Raw genomic sequence first — 26,587 nt, 5'->3', positions numbered from 1 at the left:
TTTTTTAATTATTTTTTTAGGTAATGTAAATGCTTCGGACGAGAGGATGAGATGGTTGGACAGTGTTCTTGAAGCTACCAACATGAATCTGACCAAACTGCGGGAGGCAGTGGAAGACAGGAATGCCTGGCGTGCTCTGGTCCATGGGGTCACGAAGAGTCAGACACGACTAAACAAAATGCTTAGTAGCCAATGAAATAAAGGCCTGTCCAATAAAAAACACCACTGGTATGCTATCTGTTAATGCCACTGTGATGTTCATCCGTTCTCTCTTGATGGTGCACCGATGGTAGGTGCTGATGGGTGATCACCACTGTGTAGGAACAAATCTGGCTGCGTGTTACTGGGAAGTGTGAGGCACACTGCTGGTAGATCACAACACAAAAGGGTTCTGCTGCGTTATTCCAAGAGCAGCCGCCAGACTGTGGTACAAAGATGCTTCTGCCACCCTGTGCTCCTCACACTCGCTCGTGCACTAGTGCAAAGGCGTGTGACCAGCAGCTTAGCGGCACGAGGTGTCAGGATGCTCGCTCAGGTGAAGCTGGGGTCACGTGGCGAGCTCACTCCCGAGTCACGTGGACGCGGGCTCACTCCGGGCTCTTCCCCCTCCCGCGCGCCACCTCTTCCCCGACGTGGTGACCCCCTTCCCCTCCTCCCCTCAGGGAAGGATGTAGTGCCGGCTGGGGGCGGCGGAGGGATAAGCGGGCGGCTCCGCGTTCCTCTCTCTCCGGCCCCAGCCGCAGGGCGCGGCGCCTCCTAGCGGAGCCGGGGCAGATCCCGCCGCCGGCTGCCTTTCTCGCGAGAATCCCCCCACTCTGACGGGGTTATGTAACCCGCTCCCCTCACCCACCCACATACTTTTTTAAAGGGCCCGCTTCTCCTCACGCCGGGAGGGGAGGCGCGACTGAGGGGGGGGGGAAGCAAGTCCCATTGCCGGGCTCCGGCCTCCTCCCGGCTCAATGCCCCCCACAGGAAGGGGGCGCGCGTGTGTGTGCCCGTGAGTCCCCCTCCTCTCCGGCCGGACAATGAGTCCCATATGCTAATGAGCGCCTCGCGTCACTTCCGCTCTTTCTCGGCCGCCATCTTGGCCAGGGCAGGTTCTGGGCAGGAGGGACCCGGCTGTATTGTCTGCAGGGCGCCTAGGGAGCCCCCCCTCCCCTTCCCCGCGGCCCGGAGCCCGACGCCCCTCGCCCCGGTGACGGAGCCGCCGCTGCCGCCCTCTCATCCCCGCTGAGGGCCCAGCCCCCGCCCTGCCCCCCGCGCAGCCGCCCCCCCGGCGCAGCCCGCCATCCAGCCCCCTTTGTCTCCCTCGCACCGCCGGCTCCGCTGCCCGCCCGCCCTGCCGGGAGCCGCTAACAGGAGCAGCAGCGCCGCCGCCGCCACCGCCGGGGGAAAGAGCGCCCGCCGCTGCTGAGGAGGAGGAGTAGGAGGGAGCGCGAGACCCAGCCAGGTAGGTGCCTAAGCGCGCGCGGGAGCCCCGCGCAACCCTCCCTCCCTCCCTTCGCCGCCGCCGCCGCCTGCTTTCTTTCTCCTCCTCCTCCTCCGGTGCAGCCGGGCCCGGCGGCCTCCGATGCTCGCATCTTTCCACATGCCGCTAAGAAGCACTCGCTCACGGTCCCTCCCTCCTTTCTTCCTCCTCCTCCTCTTCTCCATCCGTCCGAGGCCGGGTTGTAAGGCGCGGGAGGACGCCTCCGTAGCCGGCTTCCCCCTTTCCTCGCCTTAACTCCTGACGCCTCTCCGTTTGCATCGCTCTCTCGCTCCACCACCTCACCTCCCGTTCCTTGCAGGGAGGCGGCACATGGATGTTGCGCCAGCCCGCGATTGCATGGGCTGCATCGTGGACCGATGAAGGAGGGAGGGAACGAACGAACGAACGAACCGGGCGGGCGTGGAGTGGGGGAGAGGATGGCGAATGCAGCCCGTCCGCTCCGGCATGCATGCTCGGAGATTCGCCTTTTCCTCCAGCATGTGCGCTGGAAGGAGAGGGGGTGCGCGGGGGGGAAGGAGACGAAGCGAGGAAAGCCCCCTACGACTGCAGAGTTGGCGCTGGAAATTTAGAGCAGGCTGCGGTGCAATGAATGGAGAACGGCCGCCTCCTCTGCGACCCCCCCCTCCCTTTCCTACTTAGAGGTGTCGGGTGTACTGGAAAAGGCGGGATTCGTAGCTGTAGCAGAGTAGCAGCTCCAAGAGAGTAACAGGCACCCATCCACCCCCGTAACTCCTGTTTACTGCATCCATCCCGCGCAGTAGTTCTTCTAACCTATATTTCAGACAAAGAAGAGGGGAAAGGAGGTTGTCTTCTCCTTCTGTCGCAGAAAAACAACAACACCATGCACTTTTCCCTCTAACGTGCTTTTCTACTCCGGTGTTGTGACTATTTATGTATTTGCCCGTCTCCCCCATCCCCAGTTCAGTTTTACTTAGGCGTGTGCGTAATCAGCGCGTGGCTTCATGTTAAAACTACCGTTGCTTGGGATTTGTGGCCATCGAAGGAAAAAAATACCAGCCCCCACCCAAACTGCACCGCAGCCAAGTCGGTGGAATGGAGAAATGAGCATGCAAGTCAGTAGGGGGCGCATTCTTTTCACTGGGTAAGGCTGCTGCAGAGAGGGGGGGGAGGGCCCCAGATGCACGGAATAGAGTTGCCACACAGCGCCTTCTATAGGCCTGGGAAAATGGGCCTATCACTGCAGGCTCAGTTGCTCTGACAGCAGCACAGGCAAAGATTCAGTGAGCAGAGAGCATTGATTTAAAGAATCTGGCCACTTCCATCTGCTATCCTGGAAAACGATGACCAAAAGTGTCATCCTGATGTGGTACCTAAAATCTGTGCCGTTCTTAATGCACCTTACCTCCCTGAAGCTTTTGCTAAAAGTCATGGAGGTTGATTGTACCTGTGCCACTGAAGCAGCCTGATTGTAGTTAAGAAGTTGCTTCCCAAAATCAAGGTGGTGGTTTAAAGGAAAGGACGTACCGGTAACTACAATGCAGTGAGGATGCTTGAAGCCTTTTCTAGGTTTAACATTAAACTTTGTTCCAGGTCTGAACATAAAACTTCATGATGAGTAAAGGAACTACACTTCAACTCATTTGTGATTGGGGATGCCATGTGTATTATTTACTTGCATGGCTGTTTCTTGTGTGCTGTAGTTCATGATAATAGAGATTGTTAGGAATTTCCAAAGATGCATTGCCTTTGCTCAGGCACTGTTTTTTTGTTGAAGAAGTATTGCAGATATCTGTGACAAATATGTGATAGAAACTTGAGTTCTTGGGGAAAACAAACAACTCCTACAAGTTCATCCTGTTGCACATGCCAATTTTATTCTCAGAATGTCAATGTTTAGTGGAGGCAATGTGTCAGATAAAGGAAAATGCCACATGTGTAGTATGGTGTGACCTACATTTACATTATTAACTCCTTCCCTGATGCCATGCCTTGTGTTATAAGAGTACTAAATTCAGTTTCTTGTCCCAGGATCTCCCAACACCACTTCCTTCCCCTGGACAGAAGTGGTTCTATGTGAAAGGTGCTAAAATGAAAGTGAGAGCTAGGCAGAAGCTTTAAAAGCTTAATTAAAAGATTGCTGCTTAAAAAGCAAGACCAAAATAAGTCGTCTAACATTTTGTGTTTGTTCTAGAGTGTTTTGATGGGAGCTGGAAGCAGTTGGATAGCAACCAATCAACACATTTATTGCAATGTGCAGTGAAGCCAGAGCATCCTAGAAAAATGAAAGAACCATAGCTTCCAAGTATGTCTGGTTGAGGTTGCTTCCTTGAACTATGGTTGTTTAAAGAGATGACAGTGTTTTGTCACAGTTCATGTACTTTGCAGTTAATAGAAATATTGAACTTAATTCAGACATTATCTATCCACCACACTTGTATGATTCTGCAGGAATTCATCCTACTTGATATTTTCTTACATGTGCTTTCCCCCCTTAATGTTGAGAAACATTTTCATTCCTTTTCTGCTTGATTTTTTAAGATTTAGAAAGTTTCAGCTGTGATAAATATGCCAACTGAAATTTCACATATTTGCTTGCAGGAATATTTTGGACAACTGTTCTACTCTAGTGGTTTAGTAACTGATAAGGAATCATTCTGATAGGCCATAAAACCCATTTTGAGTTGATATGATTCAATTTAGACTATTCCTCCCAAACATTTCATACATGTTTAAAATTACGAATGTTGGAAATCCCAGGAGATATAATACTACAGTACATAGTCTAGTTCTGTATTGCATGATGCTACTGTGATGTCTAATACAGTAAAGAAAATGCTAAAACCATTTTACTTGAGTTTCAGCATGTGGTGTCTTGAATCCTATTCTACATGCAGAAAACTACTCAGCTACAGTTTATTTTAAAGTCAAGTGTTGTCAGTTAGTAATGGCAGAAGGTAGAAAATGTGTCATGAAGCACACATTTTTTGCAGGTTTTGTGATTTTTAAAAATAAATAAATTAAAGATTTTATTGGTTTACAGAAGTATGAGCAATGTCTCTCTTTTTCCAAGTAACATTTTTACAGATCAGTTTCATTTGTTGAGACATTAGTGTTATATTAGGAAGAAAAGGGGGGAAGAGGTGGAGGGGGGAAAGGTGAGTGGGGGTGGGATCGGGTAGCGATGTTTCTGTTTTACTTAATATATGTGGGGGGGCAAGTTTTGTAATTTTAAACAAATCAGAGTGGTGTCATCAAGAAAAAGGTAAATGAACAGGAATCCAGAAAGAGTTATTGACCATTGCTGCATAAAGCCCCACCTCCCAGGTAAAACCCAAATATGTTGACCTTCCCAAAGTGTGGGGGAGTTAAAAACTAAGATGAATTTTCTTGTACTGCTCTCATTTGATGCACAAAGTTCTGTAATCATTGGAAAAGGATTGGGCATAGTGTGTGTGTATATGAAACACTTTCATAAACAAGTACTTCGTTGGCTCCTAGCAACATCGGTCACCTGGAATGGGATGGGGAACACACATTTTCTCCTCTCAACTCCTAATTGTAATTTGAGATGGGCAGGCAGAGCCCTACTTTGCCTACAGTTAGTGCAAAGCAATACTTGGACATTTCAGATAGTTGTCAATGAAATATGCACATCTCAGTGCTCTGGGCAGTGGTTTTGAGACATTTAAGATACAATACTTTTAACTGGAATAATTAAAAGATTTGGATTGAAACTTTGAGTGTTTGTATGTCAGTTTGGTAAAAATCCTGGGTACGGCCGTGTTTTATGATGCAGGCTGCCGGTGGCAAAGTTTAGAGCAGTGTATATCTTTTGCCTGCACAAGGCTGTGTATGCAATTCCGTGTTTCTCCAGTTGAAGAATATTCTGCATCGGAGCAGGAAAATACCTCTGCCTGAGACATTAAGAGTTATTACCCATTGTAGTGGGATGCATAGTCAAGCAGGTCTGACTCGTAAAATGACTTATTATTATTAGATGGATTGTAAATGGACATTAACACCAAAGCAGAAAAAAATCAGTATCAGGTTTGAAGATCTGCTGTCAGGCTGCAGTTACACTTACCTGGAGACTCAGTAAGACTTGCATCTAAAGTAAACATGAATAGGATTGTGCTACAATTCACTCGAAAGGCCAAAAATAGAAGTACATTAAACGTTTTACTTGAACTGTACAAGACAGAGCAGATTTTTTGCCAGTACACTCCAGCCAGTGAAGACATCTATGGTTTATCATGAGGGTTGAAGGACCCTCTGGTGCAATATAGGATATGGCGCAGAGGGCTGAAATTAGTATGGGGTTTGGTGAAAATTGTGTGTTTTGCCTTAAAAGTTATTCTGATGATAGGCCACCACTGAATGCAACCTCATGCTTCCCTGAAATAAGCCACTGTCAGTAAATAACTTTATATGGTCAGGTCGGTGTAGTTATCAAATGATATTTGGTGTTTATATACTTTGCTTTGAGCTTCCATATCTGAATATAACCTGTCTATATTTATTAAACAGAACAAGCTGCAAAATGGAATTGTATTGTGATTTCAGAATAATTAAACTAGTATTAAGCAGTATGAAAGTGTGATCATGTACACAGTTAGTCTTCTTGAATTTACTGGGATTTGCTCTATCGTGTGTCCAAGCCAGTGTGCTTGAAGCCCTGAAGATTTGCACTGTATTTTAAAAGGAAAAAAGGCAGAGACTATTGAAACGAATCAACTGTGTGTGAGTGAGTGTCTTACGCTTTAGCTTGTTCTGTTTTCTTTGTCTTTTTCAATAACCTTTTTACTGTCCATGTGCCTGTCTTCATCTGTTCCTCTCCTGTTTGATTCTAGGGCTATATTTTTCTTTGTTGTCACCACGGGGCATAAGAACACACAACAACTTTTGTTGGATCCAACTATCCATTCCATTATCCTGTTTGCAATAATACTTGCTTATGGGTGCCTTATAAGAAACAGCCACAACGTGGTCAAGAGGGGAATATACTGTATTCTTGCTTGCTTGTTCAGGGGCCTGGTTCATGTGCAATGTTCCTGTCTGACCTAATCATCCAAGCTTTGTTTTGCTGGAGAGTTTCTCTACTCCTCTCCTCACATACCCAGTTGCAGGAGTTCCTTGTTTGTTAAAAGAAGTTACCCCATGAAACTGGCCAAAGCACTCCCTAAGAGAAAATTCGCAACTCATGATGAGTTCAGACATCATGGGAAAATTGGTTTAACAAACCAGGAAGTGTCTTCTATAGCCAAGGGGTGGGGAGAGAAAGGAAGTGCTTGAGATCAGCAGTTATTCCTGCTTCAGTAAACCATAGTTTGGACTGGGAATGTTGCATCAGACCTAGCCAAGACACTTGATAGCATAAAGGTCAGGGATACACAGAAGAATGCGTACTATAACTCTTTCATTGTGATTGATTCCCCCCCCCCATTAGATTTTTGAAGTCAGACATCTTGTAGCTCCCAAGTTACATTGGTCATTACTATGTTGTGAAAAGTATGTCTACTTTTCTTAAGTTCACTGCAGTATTAGAGACCCTTATTAGGTACCTTATAGTTTCTAGGTCTTGCATTTGTCCTTAGTACCCACAACTTAGCAGTAGGGAAATAACATACAACTGATGGTCTACCATTTAGGGTTTTCCCTCTGGCATTTCTACTCTAATTTTTCATATGAAATAGTGGCTCCATAATGCTTTGTTTTATTGTACTTGTTCTTACACCCTCTCTTCTGCTGCCGTAAATCATTACTATACAGTGGTACCTCTACTTACGAATGTTTCTACTTACGAACGGAGCTCCATCCGCCATCTTGGATGCGGTTTAGATAGGATTTTTTTCTACTTACGAATTTTTAGATTGGGTTGTTTCGACTTACAAATATTTTCTCCCAATGCATTCCTATGGGATTTGACTTGCAATTTTTTTCGACTTACGAATGTGCGTTCGGAACGCATTAAATTCGTAAGTAGAGGTACCACTGTACTAGATACCGTATGCCCTATTGATATACATTGAAACATTGATGTGTTTTGAATTGTTTCCTGTTCCTTTCTTGTTAGAAATACTGTGTTAGGATGAAGTGGCTTTAAGCAGTGATTACAGCCTAAATAAGTACTTTGTGTAAGATAGGTGTCTCATTAGTTATTAGCCATTATAGCTAAATGATAGCAAATGTCAGGGGCAAATAGAGGATGGACATTGTTTTCATGCCCTGCTTGTGCGTTTACAGGGATGTATACCTGACCACTATCAGGAATAGAATACTGGAGATAGATAGATCTTTAGACTGGTCAGTAAGATACTAAAACATTTCCTTCCTGGACATGAATGGAAAAAAACCCTTTAATTTCAACATCGGGCAAAAATTTGTTAGGAATTTTGTATTGAGTATAGTAAAATGTTTACAACAATGGTAGAATTGAGTGTTGCACTCTTCCATTTCCTCTATGTGTCCAAGCATTTCAGCTTGTCAATTGGAATACTCTCCCCTCTTTCCCTGCCTGCTATTCTGAGGGTCTTTCCTTGAGCCAATTTTGGTGGGCATATGAGCAGGAAGCCCTGTTGTGCAAGCTGAAGTCCTTGCACATGGCTTCTGCTGATGGGGCTGGTAGGTGAGTCCCGCCCATTTAAAAAAATGGCAAGGTACTTTTTGCATTTTGTCTATTACTATTTAGTAAAACACCCAGACAGCTAATTATGAAAGTCTGAGCGTTCAACATAAAATTATGTAGGACACAAACCAGCCAAAGGTAAGCAGTTTGAAGTTTTACATGTTTGGATTGGGAGAGTTCAGCATGTATTTCATAGAATTGTAGAGTTGGAAGGGACCCCCAAGGGTCATCTAGTCCAACCCTCTGCAATGCAGGGATCTTTTGCCAATTCCATCCTATATACACTTACCTGGAAGCTAAGCCCCACTTAGTGTATAGAATTGCAGTCTTAAGCTCATGCCTAACTGTCCTGTTCAAAGTACTTCTTTTTCAGGGATTTCCACCCTGCTCTGTAAACCTAAATGGACTTTCAGAGCAGCCAACAATTAAAAACCAGTAATTTAAAGCAAGCATTTATTTAGCATGTGATGAGTGCCCAAAGCTATGTATGTTAAATAATCACAGTCACAGCAACCCTGAATTAACAGACTAGTACAGTGGTATCTCTGGTTGCGCATGGGATCCGTTCCGGAGCTCCAGTCGCATCCCGAGGAATTCGCAACCGGAGGTGCCTGTTATGCACATGGTGCGGTAAAGCACTTGTGCGCATGCCCACACAGTGAAACCTGGAAAAAGACTTCTGGGTTTGCCATGTGCGTAACCTGAAGGATACGCAACCAGAGGTGTGTGTATCCAGAGGTACCACTGTATTGGACTGAAGTTGTCAGTAGTGTGCCTTCAGCTGCCCAGAAAATTCATGGGTGAGATTGTAGTAAGCAGGCTGGGCTTCAGTTGTAGACAACAAGAAATTAATGATATGTTCGAATAGGGTGCACTGCAGTACACAATTTCTTCACCTTATTGCAGTTCTATACATGTATTCCTAAACAGTGTGGCACACCCCCATAACAACAACAACAACGAGACCAGTAGCTTGCCTTGTTTTCTTAGTGCAAAATCTCACAGAAGCCTAAGGCCCTCCAGTTGTTACTGGACTTCAGCTCCCATCAGCCCCAGCCAGCAGTCAGGGATGGTGGGAGTTGTAGTCCAAAATATCTGGACCAACACATGTTTCCTGTCCCTGTCACCCCCTCCGCTTATGTCACAACTGTTTGAGATACCGATTTGCCTTAGTATTTAATTTGCATCAATAGTTGTCTTCATCTCTGTTGTGCATCCTTCAGTACAACCCCCGTGACACGAACAGTCACAGGTAGAGTTGACAAAAAGTGCTCATGGCGGTGTTTTCCCTTGGCTTGCACCCATGTATTTGTCTTAGCAAGTTCAGTACATAATTGGTGAAGGTAAAGGACTGTTCATAGGGATGAAAAATGTGTCTTGTGACCTGATAACAAAGCTGTGCCTACGTTTTGAAGAGAAATTTGCATGTTTTCCTCTTTACATGATAGGAAATACAAGGCTTTAATTTCCACAGCAATCAGTGTGATAGCTTCGTGAAAAGTAATACGTAATACAGATTGCTCTGCAGCTTAGTGCTTCATAAGGAAACGGTTAATTCCTTTTCTGTTAAGAAGTTAGGATGCATGCCCGCTAGATGGCGTGTCAGCTGCCAGTGGAAAATTCCAGAACTCGCCATGAGTGAGAAATGTATGTGAGTCAAAAGGATTCTCTTTGCTAGGCTGCAGAACAGATGGGAAGACTAGACCAAAAAAGGAAGGTGGTCTTTATAGGTTATGTCTGCCTTGAAGCCCTCATCAAAGCCCTTCCTTTTAACATGGCAATCAGGTGATTGATCAGCAATTTTCTAACCTGTGGCTCACAAGTAAAATAACCTTGGTGCTGAACATACTTTAGTGCCTAAGCCAATAGGGTTTTCTGCGTTCCAAGAATCCTGAGCCCAGCCCATGCTTGAGTGTAAGCTTTCATCCTTCCATTCTCCTCTGTATTTAACTGGAAGGTTTCGTGAGAGTTGGGTAGTCACAGAAATTCCAAGAGAAGTGTTTAAATAAACTTGCAACTGGAATCCTCGGAGTTAGTGTAATTCCTCTTTTAAAGCGTATGCCAAATAACAGTTCACGTGTTTCTGTTTAAAAGGCTTCCTAGCAGAGCAGTAACCCTGGGACATGAAGTAGCCAAGTACAGTGGTACCTCGGGTTAAGAACTTAATTTGTTCTGGAGGTCCGTTCTTAAACTGAAACTGTTCTTAACCTGAGGTACCACTTTAGCTAATGGGGCCTCCCACTGTTGCTGCACGAGTTCTGTTCTCATCCTGAAGCAAAGTTCTTAACCCGAGGTACTATTTCTGGGTCAGTGGAGTCTGTAACCTGAAGCGTCTGTCACCCGAGGTACAACTGCAGTGTCAAAGGCACAAAAAGATTAAACCCTCAAACATTAAGCAACAATTTGAAAATTGCAGTCTTTTGGCCTAGAATAGATGGTGCTTCCTTTACAAGCTGCATCTCTCTTGCAAACATGTGCTTGTCAATAAAAACTTTTGAAGGAATAGTGCTTCTACTCCATAATTTCTTAGAAAACTTTCTAACTAGAGATTGAGCCCTCTATAAATAGAAATGAAACTTATTTTGCTTTGTCTTTCAAAATAAAAGCAAAGTTAAGTTTTCTAGCTGAAACTAACTTTACTTTTACAGTTATAAGGGTTTCATTTATAAGTAATTCTAACTAATTTCACTATGAACGGTTAATATTTACATTTTCAGAAAATACATCTGTGGACAAAGGGAGAGGATTGCCCCCCCCCCGGCATGCACATAGTAGGACTGTAGCAAGCACATCCTCTGTTTTGAAGTGATGTTTTTATGGTAATCAAATGCCTGTACATGAAGCATGCAGTGTTGCTGAGTGAAATTGATGAGTTTAAAAAGTAATTTAAACTTGTGGCAGGATGGTGGTGGCTTTTATCCGGACAGCTTCAAAGTAAAGTATTTGCTATTAGAATCAGGTAGGTAGCCGTGTTGGTCTGAGTCGAAGGAAAATAAAAAAAATTCATTCAGAATGAATTTTCTGATCCAAATGGTCCTTTGAGGGGGTGCACCAGTGTCTTGTAACCAGTGTTACTGTGCCATAGTACAATGAGTGTCACACTCCTACATCAATATATTTATTGTATGTAGAACCAGTGTTAGCAATTCAGATAAATAACCTCATCACCAAATTGCACCTTAAACCTATGTTACAGTTGCCACAAAGGAATGTCTAGGCCAGGCATCCCCAAACTTCGGCCCTCCAGATGTTTTGGACTACAATTCCCATCTTCCCTGACCACTGGTCCTGTTAGCTAGGGATCATGGGAGTTGTAGGCCAAAACATCTGGAGGGCCACAGTTTGGGGATGCCTGGTCTAGGCACCATTTTTTGTAAAAGTCAACTAAAACAAATTAAAGCTTCAAGGAAAATATTTCAGGCGCTTCTCTAAGTGGCATTTTGCTTTCCACATATTTATTTACCTACTTAATTTATATAGCTTCCCCATAGCAAAAGTGCTTTAGGAAGCCAGTAAGGTGTAGTGATTAGTGTTGCAGGTAGGTACCTGTGTTGGTCTGCCATAGTCGAAACAAAATTTAAAAAATTCCTTCCAGTAGCACCTTAGAGACCAACTAAGTTTGTCATTGGTATGAGCTTTCATGTGCATGGGTATGTGAAGAAGTATGCATGCACACGAAATCTCATACCAATAACAAACTTAGTTGGTCTCTAATGTGCTACTGAAAGGAATTTTTTATAGTGATTAGAGTGTTGGACTAGAACTTGGGAGATCAGGGTTCAAATTCCCACCGAGTCATGAAGCTCACTGGGTGACCTTGGGTCAGTCACAGCCTCTTAAGCTACCTCACAGGGTTGTTTTAGGGATTGAGGAGTGGGGTGAATCGTGTACTACTCAGAGGAAAAAGGTGGTATATAAATGCAATGAAGAATCTCTTCTGCTTACCTGCAGATGGAGATGTCAGTTGCCAACCTGGCATCCAGAGATCTCCATGTGGTTGCAATTGGGCTTCTGCCAGTTGCAAAATGCTCCTGGCACCTGGCTAATTTCCAACACTAGAACAGTTTACTGTGATTTGGGTTGGAGTAGCTGAAGGTGAAGGTTATATGGGGTTATGCTTACCTTTTCAGAGTGGCTTTAAAAATATCTGCTCTGCCATCCTAGTTTAACTGTGCTTCTCTTGTAGCCTGTTAGCATTTGTGTTGCTTGGGCTATTTTTTGTAACTGTCAAATTCTAACCTTTACCTGCAACATGCTCTGTGCTAAGGCCAGGCTGATGAATGAATAGCGGATGAACAATGTACAGTATATGCTGTTGAACATTTTTAAATCATTGTCTCATAGACTGAATTTCTTTTGGTCTATGGCCAATATCCAAAGAACCATGAATTGTTCCAGAAACCCAAAGTGGTTTTGGGTGTTTATATCCAGCAGTAGCCCCTGTCCCCTGCAGTGTAACAAACCGCTTTTGCAACTGAGTGGATTTTCAGAAGTGGGTTATGATGAGACAAAGGAGTAATTTGTTCAAAGAAAAAATGAATTGTTGGGGCACTAGTACTGTACAATTGTAGCTAGTACAATTTGGATGCCTGGGCTTAATAATTTTTTTCTGGATCCTGGCTCATGTGTTTAAATTTCACCTATGGTTTTAAAACTACCGTGCCATAATCATATGCTATAGTGCCTTGTAAACAAAACAGGTTGACTTGAGTGGAGGAGTCTTGTAAGCAGATGACCTAAATCTAATCTTATGAACAGTCTTGGTTTGTTCAGTGCTTACATCAACAGCAGTGTTAAAAACTCAGGTAAATAAGCAAGGCACCAAATGACTCCTTAAACTAGGATTACGGTCACCAAAATGGAATGGCCAGTTGGCATTTTAGGGCCGGACGGTTTGAAAGTTATATTTTTCAATGTGCTTTTTGCTTCCTGGAATTCTTTCTGATTATGCAGATAAAACACCACAGATAGAATTCTACAGGATGTGTGGTTAATGTGTGAAAACAGGCAAGATCCAAGGATCTCCAGGCAAGCACCTCCAGATGTTGGAGATGTTGGGCGCCATCCTGGTGCCTGGACATCTTTACTTGGTCACATGTGGCCAATAGCCAGGTGCAAAATGTGCCTGGCAAATTTCGAATGCTGATCAACAGGCTGATATACTCTATAGAAACTTAGTTATTTCAGAAGGAAAGTTAATGATCCCAGTTCAGTGAGTCACATAAACCTCTGTTACCTTGAATGCTTCATGGAGCCAGTCCAGGCAAGATGTATTTGCTTGTCTAGTATGTCACAGTTATCTGAAGCTATTCTGCTTCCTGAAACTTCTGTTGCCTGTTACGCCTGGAAACCTTTCCCAGAATGCCTTGTTTCCCTTACTTTATTCAAATCCCTGCAGGGTGGATTTGATTTAAATCAAACTGATTTAAATCACGATTTAAATCACTAGTCAGTAAGGCTTGATTTAAATAATAGTTTTCTACATAAAGACTAATTCTTGCTGGTATAACTTTAATATGCAAGTAGATGAAGATTTTTAGAATAACAACTTTTCATATTAGTTTTTTATCCCCAGTTTAATAGGTTAATCATTCATATTTGGACAACTTTACTGTTGTACTTAGGAAGGAGAAAAATAATCATTACCTTAATAATAACAATTTAAATAGATTTATTCAACTGAAACAATAACATTACAGCATATGTTATTTGCTTAAACAAACATTCATGTTTGTTAACTAATTTGGCTAAACAAAAACAAAATATATATATTTTAAGAAACTTAGACTGTCAGCCCAGCCTACACATGAAAAACTTAAATACTGTCCACTCCAAACAATCAGAAAAATATTGTTTCTATTCTATTCACTGAACTTCTTGAAACTTAGCACTGAAGGGGTTGTTTCTGTATTCATAGGTTTGTAGAACAATAGGATTAAGGTCTTTTTCTCAACTCTGTTCATGTTATAACATTTTTGCTGTGAAGAAGAGGCATGTGATCTCTGTTGAGTCAATTCAGTTTTGAGAACTGCAAAAGTAAACCAAGCACCTGTGATAATATCTTGTAGGCAGAGAAACTGCCCAATAATCTTACAAAAACCTCTGGAAGAGCATGACATTGTGAATGGATTAATGGAATTTATTTATCCCAAAAATTAAACATATACAACCTTATTCTACATAATTAAAAAACTAATCTTTATTTCATGATGGAATAACCTTTGGGTGGTAATATATTTTCCTCAAAAAGCATTTTATTTAAAAAAATCCAAATTAAATCAAAAAAATTGATTTAAATAAAAAAAATCTGATTTAAATCAAAAAAATCCGTTTTTTTAAATAAAAAAAATCATTTATTTTTATCCACCCTGAATCCCTGCCTCAAACTCTCATTTGAAGGGGCTACCTTTGAAGGTGACCCGGAAACTACAACTGATCCAGAATGCGGCAGCTAGACTGGTGACTGGGAGCGACCGTCGAGGCCATATAACACCAGTCCTGAAAGGCCTACATTGGCTCCCAGTACGTTTCCGAGCACAATTCAAAGTGTTGGTGCTGACCTTTAAAGCCCTAAACGGCCTCGGCCCAGTATACCTGAAGGAGCATCTCCACCCCCATCGTTCTGCCCAGACACTGAGGTCCAGCGCCGAGGGCCTTCTGGCGGTTCCCTCAATGCGAGAAGCAAAGCTACAGGGAACCGGGCAGAGGGCCTTCTTGGTAGTGGCGCCCGCCTTGTGGAATGCCCTCCCATCAGAGGTCAAAGAGATAAACAACTACCTGACATTTAGAAAACATCTGAAGGCAGCCCTGTTTAGGGAAGTTTTTAATTTGTGACATTTTAATGAATTTTAATATTTGCTGGAAGCTGCACAGAGTGGCTGGGGAGACCCAGCCGGATGGGCGGGGTACAAATAATAAATTATTATCATCATCATTTTCATGATGGTATTGGAACAATATCAGTGATCCCATGCTCTACTGCAACTAAACCAGGGGTCCCCAAACTACGGCCCCCGGGCCAGATGCGGCCCAATCGGCCTTCCAATCCGGCCCGCGACGCCGCCCGCTGCCGCCGCCCGCTCTCACGGCGCGCGGCGCAGCGACGATCTAAAAAATCGGCAAAAAATCGCCGAAAATCCTTTGTGCGCATGCGTATGGGCCTCTCCCGACCCGGAAGAGGTCATTTCTGGTGCACTTCCGGGTCGGGGGAGGCCCATACGCATGCGCACAAGCGATTTTTGGCGATTTTTCCCCGCCCGTGTGCGTGTGCGCATGCGCACGGGCGCGCACTCCCCCGCCCTCCGGCCCGCTGCGCGCGCACTCCCCTGCCCTCCGGCCCACCGCGCGGTCGGCGCGGCGGGCACCGGCCCGCCGCGCAGAAAGTCTGGGGACCCCTGAACTAAACCTAACTCCCCAGAACTGATATTAGAATAAGTAACTGATGCAAGTTGCAGCAGAAGCAAATGCATAGCAGTGATCATTTCTGCATTCTTTCGTAGAAAAAAAGTCATGTGGGGTGCTTGTTGAAATAAGCATGCCGCAAGTCAGTAGAGTTCTTTAGCCATTAGCAAGTTCTGTAGACATTATCTACTAATAAGGTGTACAGATTTTGGATTGTGGTTTTAAGTTGAGAATGCTCCTGCTACATAAATGCGCTACTGCATTTAGATATATGCTAACAGTTCCGACTTCAGTCCTATGCCCTTTTAATTGGAAATGTCCTCTTGTCCCCAAAAGAAAGGGGGAATCACTTGGTTGTCACCTCAGCACTAGAACTTTCTTTAGGATGACTATACTCGGAACAGTTGTAAGATTTCTGTCCTTCTAAAATCTCTATGGAAATCGGACATTCTTCAACTTCCATTGAAAGGGTAAGAAAAACTGCACTAGTTTACCACAGCCTGCATATTACTTACAGACAAAAAAAGCCTGTTTATTTTAAAATATGGCTGTGCTTAGATGATTGTTTCTATGAAATGTGTCCTTTTTGTGCTCCAGATACATCTTTATTTTGATTTTAATGAGCAAGTATGTCATTATGTGCAAAGTTGACTAACTTAGAAATACTGCAGGTCTATCCCTTCATTGCCTGGGACTGTCACCCGCATCACATAGAGAGTTATGGAAGACTTACTGGGATGGGATAGTGCATTTGGAAGCCCTATTCGTGAACTTGGGATGAAAGACTGTGGTCTTGAAAGAGGAGTGCATGCACACAAGCCTGGCTAGAACATCCCTGCATGTACTGGTTCCACTTCCGTCCTTTGCATGTTCAGTATGAAGATCTGAAGTGACAGTCTCTCAAGTAAAGGCTTTCTGATTCCAGGGAGGATTCTAAGCATGCTTGCCCAAAAGCACTTAGAATCCCCTTCAGACTTCCGTGCTGAATATGGAAAGCTCTGAAGTGGAACCAGTGTGTGCAAGGATATTGGGGGCAGGTTTTGCATCCCTCTCCCCACTTTAAGCCCACAGCCATTATTCCCAAATGCCTGAATAGGATTATAGCCATCAACAAATTCTTCCTGTTGGTGCTTTCTCTGATAGCACTGGGAATTAGTTAGCTATTAACTTAAGCATGCATAGGTTTAAGTGCTGTGACCAGCAATGGAGAAAAGTAGAACTAAAGGCATGCTAATGTACAGAAAAAGTATACGAGCCAGTGTTTTGATGAAATCGCAAATATATATATATATATAGGTTGAGATGCTACCTTGCTATAAGCACTACTTTGGATTTTGCTTAAAATGTAGGCTAGTAATGAACAGACTGTGGCATAAAACTGATAAAATTCCAATTTATTGCATACTTAAGTGTTCTGTATGCTTATAGATGAACTCCTTCGCTTATTTTTCAACGAAGTATTTTGCTGCATTGGCAGATATGGATTGGCTAGTGTGCTATGTTTTTGTTCCAAGTAGTTACTTTTTTAACAGTGCCACTTTCTACTGTAATATGCTTTTAGAACTAATTGTCACAACCATAACTCTTAAGGCTTATCTCACTTTAATTTTATTTAACACTTGGTTTTGTTTAGGAGGATATGAACTTTCGCCTATGCCTGTGCTGTGACCTCATATAATAGGCGTAATACTCGCTGAAGTGGGAGGTTCGGTAAGGACAATGATTTTTTGGAAGCTTTTGCACAAAATGTCCTCAATAAGTTTGAAACCAAAGCACTATTAATATTGTACATAAAATGTCTGTATTATGTACACTGAATAATGAAAAGAGACTTTTAAATGTTCAGAAATTGGTACTGCACCCAAGTGGTGTGTAGATGAATGGTTACTTTGGGACAGGGGTGGGCAACCTAAGGCCCATGGTCCACAAGCGGCCCACAGGGGTTGTTTAACCGGCCCATGAGCTGCCCCCGAACCAAGTCGCCCACTTGGCGAGTCCCCACGCGCTGTGCTAAACCAGTGCGGTGCAGGGACTCGTTTCTGCGGCGCCGGAAATTGTGTCTGTGCAAACGCAGGCGCCAGAAATTGCGGGCACACGTGTACGCAATCCGGCCCTCGAAGGGATCTCTGCTGGAGTGAACCAGCCCAGGTGAGGTAAACCTTACCGCCCCCTGCTTTGGGACATGGGCTTTCATTGGCTATACCAAAAGCTGGCAGAGATAACTTGCTGGGAGCTAAGTAATGTGGTGCAAAAAAAATTGTTTCCAAAGGTGCTTGCACAAAACCAGCGGTAAAGGAGGGGTGCCATTCAGGGTGGATAAAAATCAATGATTTTTTTAAAAAAAAATCGGATTTTTTGATTTAAATTGGATTTTTTTTAAATAAAATGCTTTTTGAGGAAAATATATTACCATCCTAAGGTTATTCCATCATGAAATAAAGATTAGTTTTTTAATTATGTAGCATAAGGTTGTATATGTTTAATTTTTTGGATAAATAAATTCCATTAATCCATTCGCAATGTCATGCTCTTCCAGAGGTTTTTGTAAGATTATTGGGCAGTTTCTCTGCCTACAAGATATTATCACAGGTGCTTGGTTTACTTTTGCAGTTCTCAAAACTGAATTTGACTCAACAGAGATCACATGCCTCTTCTTCACAGCAAAAATGTTATAACATGAACAGAGTTGAGAAAAAGACCTTAATCCTATTGTTCTACAAACCTATGAATACAGAAACAACCCCTTCAGTGCTAAGTTTCAAGAAGTTCAGTGAATAGAATAGAAACAATATTTTTCTGATTGTTTGGAGTGGACAGTATTTAAGTTTTTCATGTGTAGGCTGGGCTGACAGCCTAAGTTTCTTAAAATATATATACATATTGTTTTTGTTTAGCCAAATTAGTTAACAAACATGGATGTTTGTTTAAGCAAATAACATATGCTGTAATGTTATTGTTTCAGTTGAATAAATCTATTTAAATTGTTATTATTCAGGTAATGATTATTTTTCTCCTTCCTAAGTACCGTGTTTCTCATATTATAAGACACGTCTTATATTTATTTTTTCCTCAAGAAAACACACTATGGCTTATTTTCAAGGGATGTCTTATTTTTTTCCTCCTCCTCCTGCCACGGCCGGCATTGCTGCTGCGCCTATCACTATGCCTTATTTTCGGGGTATGGCTTATATTCCTTGAATGCTTAAAAATCCTCCTATGGCTTATTTTATGGGTATGTCTTAAAATATGAGAAACAGGGTACAACAGTAAAGTTGTCCAAATATGAATAACCCATTAAACTGGGGATAAAAAACTAATATGAAAAGTTGTTATTCTAAAAATATTCATCTACTTGCATATTAAAGCTATACCAGCAAGAATTAGTGTTTACGTAGAAAACTATGATTTAAATCAAGCCTTACTGACTAGTGATTTAAATCGTGATTTAAATCAGATTGATTTAAATCAAATCCACCCTGGTGCCATTGATGTTATATGAACTCAGGCAATGTATAAAAGGTTATAACTACAACTATGTCTCTCTATCTATTAAATAAAAAACCTTTATTTTTCCAAATACAATGCAACCTAGAGAGTTGTAAGTAAATGAAGAATGCAACCATCTCTGACCCCAGTGTACCAAACCTTGGAACCAAAAGAAAAAAGATGTACCCCAATCCTGGCAATACAATTAGGCAACAAATACATAAGGATAATACTGCTTGAAGCTGCTGGAGGTTAATCAGGGAAGCAATGAGATTAACAACCAAATTGTGAAGGAAATAATATGCAATATTAATAGACCATGTTGCATTATAACTCCTGTCATAGTGACATGGTAGTCTCAGTCAGTATTGTTTAAGGTTCTTTCGTTTTCAAGAAACATTGGTTTGAAATCTAGGCTGGTTCCACATATGTTATTACCCTGAAATTCACAATGTATGTAGAAAGTGAAATGACTGGCTGAAGTTAATTAAGCAGATTTGAAAACCTATTTAGCAGCATAGTAATACTTGAGTCACCTTTACAAATAAGCAGTGTTTGAAACCCAGATGGTTGAGTGTCTCTGAATGAAGTTGCTCTTAAAGAAGTTGCCAAGTTAATGCATTTTAAACAGAGATGTAATTGCACCTGTTCGAAAGCTTAATTGAAATGTTTCCTAGTTTGAGTTCCATATTTATGAACGAATATAAAATACCTTTGCTTTCTTTTAAACTAAAGAATTCATTTTTGCATCTTAATTCAAACAGGTATTATATTCCTTGTAATTAATCATTTCTCCAGAATACTATTGGCACCAATTTATTGGGGATGTTTTCAAGATGGAATTTGCAACAAACTTTACAACAAACATCAAAGTTAGAAGGAAGCAATGTGACAAAATTATTTTAAGCAATAGGCAAATTAACAGCCTTTTTGCCAAATAACTCCTACTGCTGCATATGCTAGAGCAGGGCATAGAATATTTATCTGTAATGACTTCTGGCGAGATATTGTTTTGCTTTTGTAGGCTTTGGAAACTATTTTGTAGTACCCAAGCCACACAGTAATTAAATAGGGATGAAGTGTGTGGTAACTCAAGAAGAGGCTTGGAGAAGGGCTCTCTTAACCTCCCTTTTTGTCACCTATTGCCCACTGAACTGCAGCAGCAATGGTTTCTTCTGGTTTTGGTCCTATTGAGTCCCAATCTTTCTTGATAATTGGGGCTTGTAAATAAACATTTACCTGCGAGAATTTATTTCCTGAAATGTAATGCCGTTACAGGAATGTGTATATATATGAACAGTTAATGTAGTTCCTTGCCATGAGTTTGTTGTCCTGGGCAACAGTAACATGTGAATGAACTATAACATTAACTCTATCTTTGCATTTGTTCTTGTACATGTTCCTGGAACTGTGGGAAAGCAACTGCAGTGCTCCTGTAAGTAAGTGTGAACTGAATCCTGGTGGACTGCTTAAAATGGTATGACTAAAGGAAATAAAATGCAAGTAGGATTTGAGGCTGCTTCCTCTTCCCGCACCCCAAAGATTAGTATTAGTGTCATGAGTCCTGTGGTGGTGCTGGGCTCAATAGTGGAGGATGAAATAATAATAATAATAATAATAATAATAATAATAATAATAATAATAATAATTTATTTGTACCCCACCCATCTGGCTGGGTTTCCCTAGCCACTCTGGGCAGCTTCCAACAAAGATTAAAATACTGTTCATTAAAATGTCACACATTAAAAACTTCCCTAAACAGGGCTGCCTTCAGATGTTTTCTAAATGTCAGGTAGTTGTTTATCTCTTTGACATCTGATGGGAGGGCATTCCACAAGGCGGGCACCACTACCAAGAAGGCCCTCTGCCTGGTTCTCTGTAGCTTTGCTTCTCGCAGTGAGGGAACAGCCAGAAGGCCCTCGGCGCTGGACCTCAGTGTCTGGGCAGAACGATGGGGGTAGATATGCTCCTTCAGGTATACTGGGCCGAGGCCGTTTAGGGCTTTAAAGGTCAGCACCAACACTTTGTATTGTGGTTGGAAACGTACTGGGAGCCAATGTAGGTCTTTCAGGACTGGTGTTATATGGTCTTGGCGGCCGCTCCCAGTCACCAGTCTAGCTGTCGCATTCTGGATTAGTTGTAGTTTCTGGGTCACCTTCAAAGGTAGCCCCACGTAGAGCGCATTGCAGTAGTCCTAGCGGGAGATAACTAAAGCATGCACCACACTGGCGAGACAGTCTGCAGGCAGGTAGGGTCTCAGCCTGCGTACCAGATGGAGCTGGTAGACAGTTGCCCTGGATACAGAACTGACCCGTGCCTCCTTGGACGCTGTGAGTCCAAAATGACTCCCAGGCTGTGCAGCTGGTTCTTCAGGGGCACAGTTACCCCTTTCAGGACCAGGGAGTCCTTCACACCAGCACGCCCCCTGTCCCCCAAGAACAGTACTTCTGTCTTGTCAGGATTCAACCTCAATCTGTTAGCCGCCATCCATCCTGCAGCCGCCTCCAGGTACTCACACAGGACCTTCACTGGTTCTGATTTAAAAGAGAGGTAGAGCTGGCAGACAGTGGTTTGACTTCACCCCAGAAGCACACTCCATTGTGTCTTGCAACAGACAGATGCCAACAACAGGTACCAGTTGCCACAGTTGAGATTATAGTAGTTCAGGTAATATGGGAAACATTGTAATATATAATAAGAGAGTTGGGTAGGGTACTGAAGGACAGGCTGAACATATGCCACCAAACTCTTGCTAATTAATAGTTAGAAAACTGAACAAGAGCAGCTGTTTTTGACATTTTGCTACCCTTGCCTGTGAGCACTCTGATTAGAAAGGGTTGGGTGAAATTCTAGCCTTTGATTGGAAGCTAAAGTAGCCATTGAGTAAACTGTAGGTCCCCTCCTCACCTCCCTGACCATTTCCTATTGTGGTAGTGTTTTCCTTTTTTGCAAGCCTTTGAGACCAGGCTCAGAGAACATTTTGAGCTCCAGATTGGTTCACAATTTGAAATTAATCCAAAGTGGTCTCGCAGTCCCAGTTACTATGTCCCATTTGAGAAAATGTGGCTATTCTTGAAGATAGAACCTCAGTTTCCATGCTGGTGTTTGTCTTTTTAGTTTGTAGTGTTCTTGTATTTCCCGTAATCTTGATTGAAACACATATTTATTAAATTGGAATAAACTGGAAAAGTTTATATTATAAAATGCAAGCTACATGTTTGGTTTACTGTTTAATAAGTTCATTTCCAGAGGGGTAGCTACGATAGATGAGGTTTGTCTGCTTCTTTTAAGGTGTGGTGAAGTGCAGCACAGTGACAGGCTCTGCTTTACTAAAACAATTTTAGGTATCAATCTGTAATGCTATGATATTGCTATATTTAGGATTTAGAGCATTCTGGCCTTATTTATGCAGTTATGCTGTTCAGGTGTTTGTGGTTCCGCCTTTTGATGATACCAGCTATTATGTATAAACTGATTTTAAACGGAGCAAGAACTGAACTGCTTTTTATGTTGCTTTTCCATGGGAGGTTATTACAACATTTGTTTCCAGATAAACACAGGAAGTAGTGGAAGGAAAGCACTTGCTGTGATAAACTGTTCTTAACCAGCCAGCACAGCCTGCAATTCAGTGTTTCATGTTCTGACACCCACAGTCTAGTAGTTGTCTGTCGGCAGGAGCCGCAGACGGTTTCCCCCTAAGAAATTCAGTCCAATTAATAGTATTAGATTAAAGCTGCATACTTTCTAGCGCTTGTTTTGTTGTGTCAGTTCATTCTTGCTTTTCTTTTAACAACTGTTTGTGGTTTCCTGTATCATAATGAACGTGGGAGGACAATGCACACTACCTTACCTACATTAGCTTGGTCTAAATGTTGGGATGAAAAATTCCTGCCAATTTTATGGTGCAGAGCAATTCAAAGGCGAAGTGGGATCAAGAAAGTAGAGACAAAGTCCCCCTGTTTCGTAATACTGAAACGTGGGGTCACTCATTGAAACAGATAGAAGGTTTAGGATACACAAGAGATAATTCTTCACACTGCATAATTGGACAGTTTAGTTGATTTGTAGCCATCTGATACCAGATAGTTTTCCAGTTGTCTCAGTCATGGCTGTAATAGTTCAAAAGTCCCTAGTCAGGCTATTCTGACCTTCAGAATAGTCTCTGCTGTAGTTTTGAAGGTGAAATCTTCCTGAGGAAGTCTTGCACTGAAGATGTGAAATTCTCTAACCTCAGGGTGCATTTGTTTTGAATGCAAATTGGTCCTTTTAAAACCCCTATGTGCACATTGCAGCTTGGGTATGTTGGTTGAGTCACCTATGTACCTCAGTCTCTGAGGTCCAGTAATGAAATTTATTTAATAAAAACATTCCTTCCAGTAGCACCTTAGAGACCAATTACCGTGTTTCTCCTAAAATAAGACACGTCTTATATTTATTTTTCCTATAAAAAAAAACATCACGGCTTATTTTCGGGGGATGTCTTATTTTTTATTAAGCATGGTACAGCATTGTTACCGGTAAGTACCGGTATGGTACGGGGCTTTCTTGCGCCGCCCGCTGAGCCCACTGCTGGGGCCCTGGGCTTGACGCGGTGCGGCGCGGTGCGACTGGGGCTGCTGCCGGCTCCTGCCGGCTGCTGCGGCTTCGCGCGCCGCCCGCTGAGCCCACTGCTGGGTTCCTGGGCTTGACGCGGCTGGGGCTGCTGCCGGCTGTTGCGGCTTCGCGCGCCGCCCGCTGAGCCCACTGCTGGGGCCCTGGGCTTGACGCGGTGCAGCACGGCTGGGGCTGCTGCCGGCTGCTGCGGCTTCGCGCGCCGCCCGCTGAGCCCACTGCTGGGTCCCTGGGCTTGACGTGCAGCACGGCGCAGCTGGGGCTGCTGCTGGCTCCTGCCGGCTGCTGCGGCTTTGCGCACCGCCCGCTGCCGGGTCCTGGGGCCCGTTCAGCCGGAGCTCAGTGCGTCGCTGTGCTGGGGCTCCCGCTGGGCTGGGGCGCAGCGCGCGCTGCTGCGTTTGCCGGCTCCTGCTGGGTCTGGTAGGTACCCCCCCCCCCAGACGTCTTATTTTCGGGGGATGTCTTATATTTTTTTGCTTGTAAAAGATCGTGCCATGGCTTATTTTAGAGGCACGTCTTATTTTAGGAGAAACACGGTAGGTTTGTCATTGGTATGAGCTTTCGTGTGCATGGGTATCTGAAGTGTGCATGCACACAAAAGCTCATACCAATGACAAACTTAGTCGGTCTCTAAGGTGCTACTGCAAGGAATTTTTTTATTTTGTTTTGACTATGGCAGACCAACACAGCTACTTACCTGAAATTTATTTATTCAGGGTTTTTTATACTGCTTTTGAAGCTTGTTTACATAATTAATGGCAGCTTAAACTATGTTCCAGTGAAGTTGTTTCAGAGTCTCCTGCAGGGATGGGCTTTAACATGCAGATCTTTCAGACGCACCAGATTGTCTACACAGGTTCTGGCTGTCTTGGATAGCAGTCCTTTCAAGAAATACTCAATCCTACCCCCCAAACCAAATTTGGAGAGAGATCAGACAATTTCCATGGGATTTCTCCTGCCACACAGCTCTTTTTTCAGGTGGAAGAAGTCTGTCACATTCTCCACCCCCCAAAAGATTGAAAAATGGGGGAAATGATTATGAAATAATTTCTTTTAAAATGGACAAAAAATTTAAGACAAAGTTTCCATATACTTACTGCACCAAAATGTTTTCTAAAACTGTGTAACAGGAAGTCTTGTGTAAGATGATGTACAGTATCAGATTATTGCAATTCCTATGCACTGAGGACAAATTGGTCCTGAATTGTACCCTTAGAGTACAGTGGAACCTCGGTTTATGAACACCTCGGTTTACGAATTTTCGGTTTACAAATGCCGCGGACCCATCTGGAACGGATTACACTTTCCATTATTTTCAATGGGAAAGTTCGCTTCAGTTTATGAACAGACTTCCGGAACCAATTACACCCATGCTTCGGGTTAAGTACGCTTCAGGTTGAGTACTCCGCGGACCCGTCTGGAACGGATTAGTCCACTTTCCATTATTTTCATTGGGAAAGTTCGCTTCAGTTTATGAACGCTTCAGTTTATGAACAGACTTCCGGAACCAATTGTGTTCATAAACTGAGGTACCACTGTAGTACTCTCAAATGCAAGAGCATACATTTCTGCCTCTTGGAAGGCACTGCTATTGCCAGAAGAGAAGGAAGAAAGATTTAGTGCCTTCTTTGCTTGTGAGCTTTCTCTTGTTGACATAGTTGGTGGATTTGCTTCTGTCTAGGCATTGAAGGATTGAGAGTGAGAGAAAGTACAGAGCTGCATAATTTTGTTTCCATATAATTCATGCCGCTGCAAATATGTTGGATCCAGGATTGAAAGGCAGAAATGTAAGTGACGATAACATTGCTTCTGCATTTGACTGGAATACAAATCACACAGCACACTTAGGACTTGATTTTGGAAGGGTACTTTCAGATGTTGCAGAGTACAGGACATCTCCAGGTATTTGGCCAAGAAATGCAGTTTGGGATTCTGCCAAGTACAGTATATCACTCTTGCAGCATGGTGGCAAAGCCTTTTGTACAGCACAGCCCCTGGTACCTCTTGCTTCTGCAGCAGGCGAAAGATGTGGGTCTGGAAATACACCAAATCAAGAAATGTACTGATGCGAACAGTAGAGGCCTGGTTAAATCTAGGGATTTTTAGAAGTTCATTGTAAATATGGTGACAAACACGAAGAAACAGAAACAGATAGTGATAGCTTTGAATAAGAGACTGATTACATTTCATGTAATGTTCATTGAGTTTTGTTCCATCTTCCTTCCTTTTCTCACCTCTTTTTATGTCTGCTTGACACTCTGGAGGAGTGGAGAAGACACAATAGTTTTCAGAATAAGTAATAATTTGTTTTACTATACTGTCTATGGTTTCTGCTTTTATTGTTTCTCAAGAGCCTGCTCGTCATAAACTGGCAAAACCAAACAGTTGCTGGGCTCCTTACAGTTTAGCTTGTGGCTCCAGTTTCAACAAAAACTTATAAATTCCATTTGTAATTCTTGAATAAACTGTACTTTTAATATGTCATACATGATAATTCTATTATAAACCAACTTGTAAATAATGCATTTTATGTTCCTCAAGTAACAAAGTGACTTTGTATATATAAAGAGTACTTAAAACAAGTATTGCTTTTCTCTCCCCCCCCTCAATTTTTTTCAAAAAAGATTTCTGAGGGAATATAGGGGGCTTTTTGTTGGGGTTTTTTTTTTTTTGGCCTGGCTTCAATGTTTCCATAAATTTTACATCTCTATTTTTTGTTTGTTGTCACTTGATGTTGAGTTTGAAAAAAAAAGTATTGGATTGCCTGGCTGTGTTTGGCTGCTAGGGTAAAAGCATTAACCCTGTTTTGTGAGGTTTCAATCTTTTATAGGTGCTACCTTTCATTTTAATTCTTCAGCAACATAAAAGTTCTGTGCAAGGTGAAACAGTTATAATTAGAAGTTTGACTTGACTTACCACTATATTGTTTGAATGAGTCTTTGACCTAATTAATACCTAACATTCCTGGCTCAATAGACCTTTGGGCCCATATCCTCATCCCTCACCCCGTCCCT

At 42.8% G+C, this 26,587-nt stretch overlaps 1 protein-coding gene across 2 annotated transcripts in view; it reads left to right on the top strand.

Annotated features, from left to right (window-relative positions):
• The first annotated feature begins 1,070 nt into the window (after positions 1-1,070).
• The window catches only part of ADNP (activity dependent neuroprotector homeobox), a 50,557-nt gene continuing 25,040 nt past the window's right edge, over positions 1,071-26,587 (top strand). Inside the window, exons 1-2 of one of the 2 annotated variants that reach the window (XM_060277306.1) lie at positions 1,071-1,450; positions 17,110-17,186. The gene's annotated coding sequence lies outside the window, so the exon portion shown is untranslated. The remainder of the gene's footprint in view (positions 1,451-17,109; positions 17,187-26,587) is intronic. The other variant, XM_035121281.2, reaches the window with a different exon arrangement.

This window comes from Zootoca vivipara, chromosome 7 (assembly GCF_963506605.1).
Source record: "Zootoca vivipara chromosome 7, rZooViv1.1, whole genome shotgun sequence".
Lineage (NCBI taxonomy): Eukaryota > Metazoa > Chordata > Lepidosauria > Squamata > Lacertidae > Zootoca > Zootoca vivipara.
Note: the sequence above shows the minus strand (reverse complement) of the source record. Positions and strands in the feature narration are given on the sequence as shown.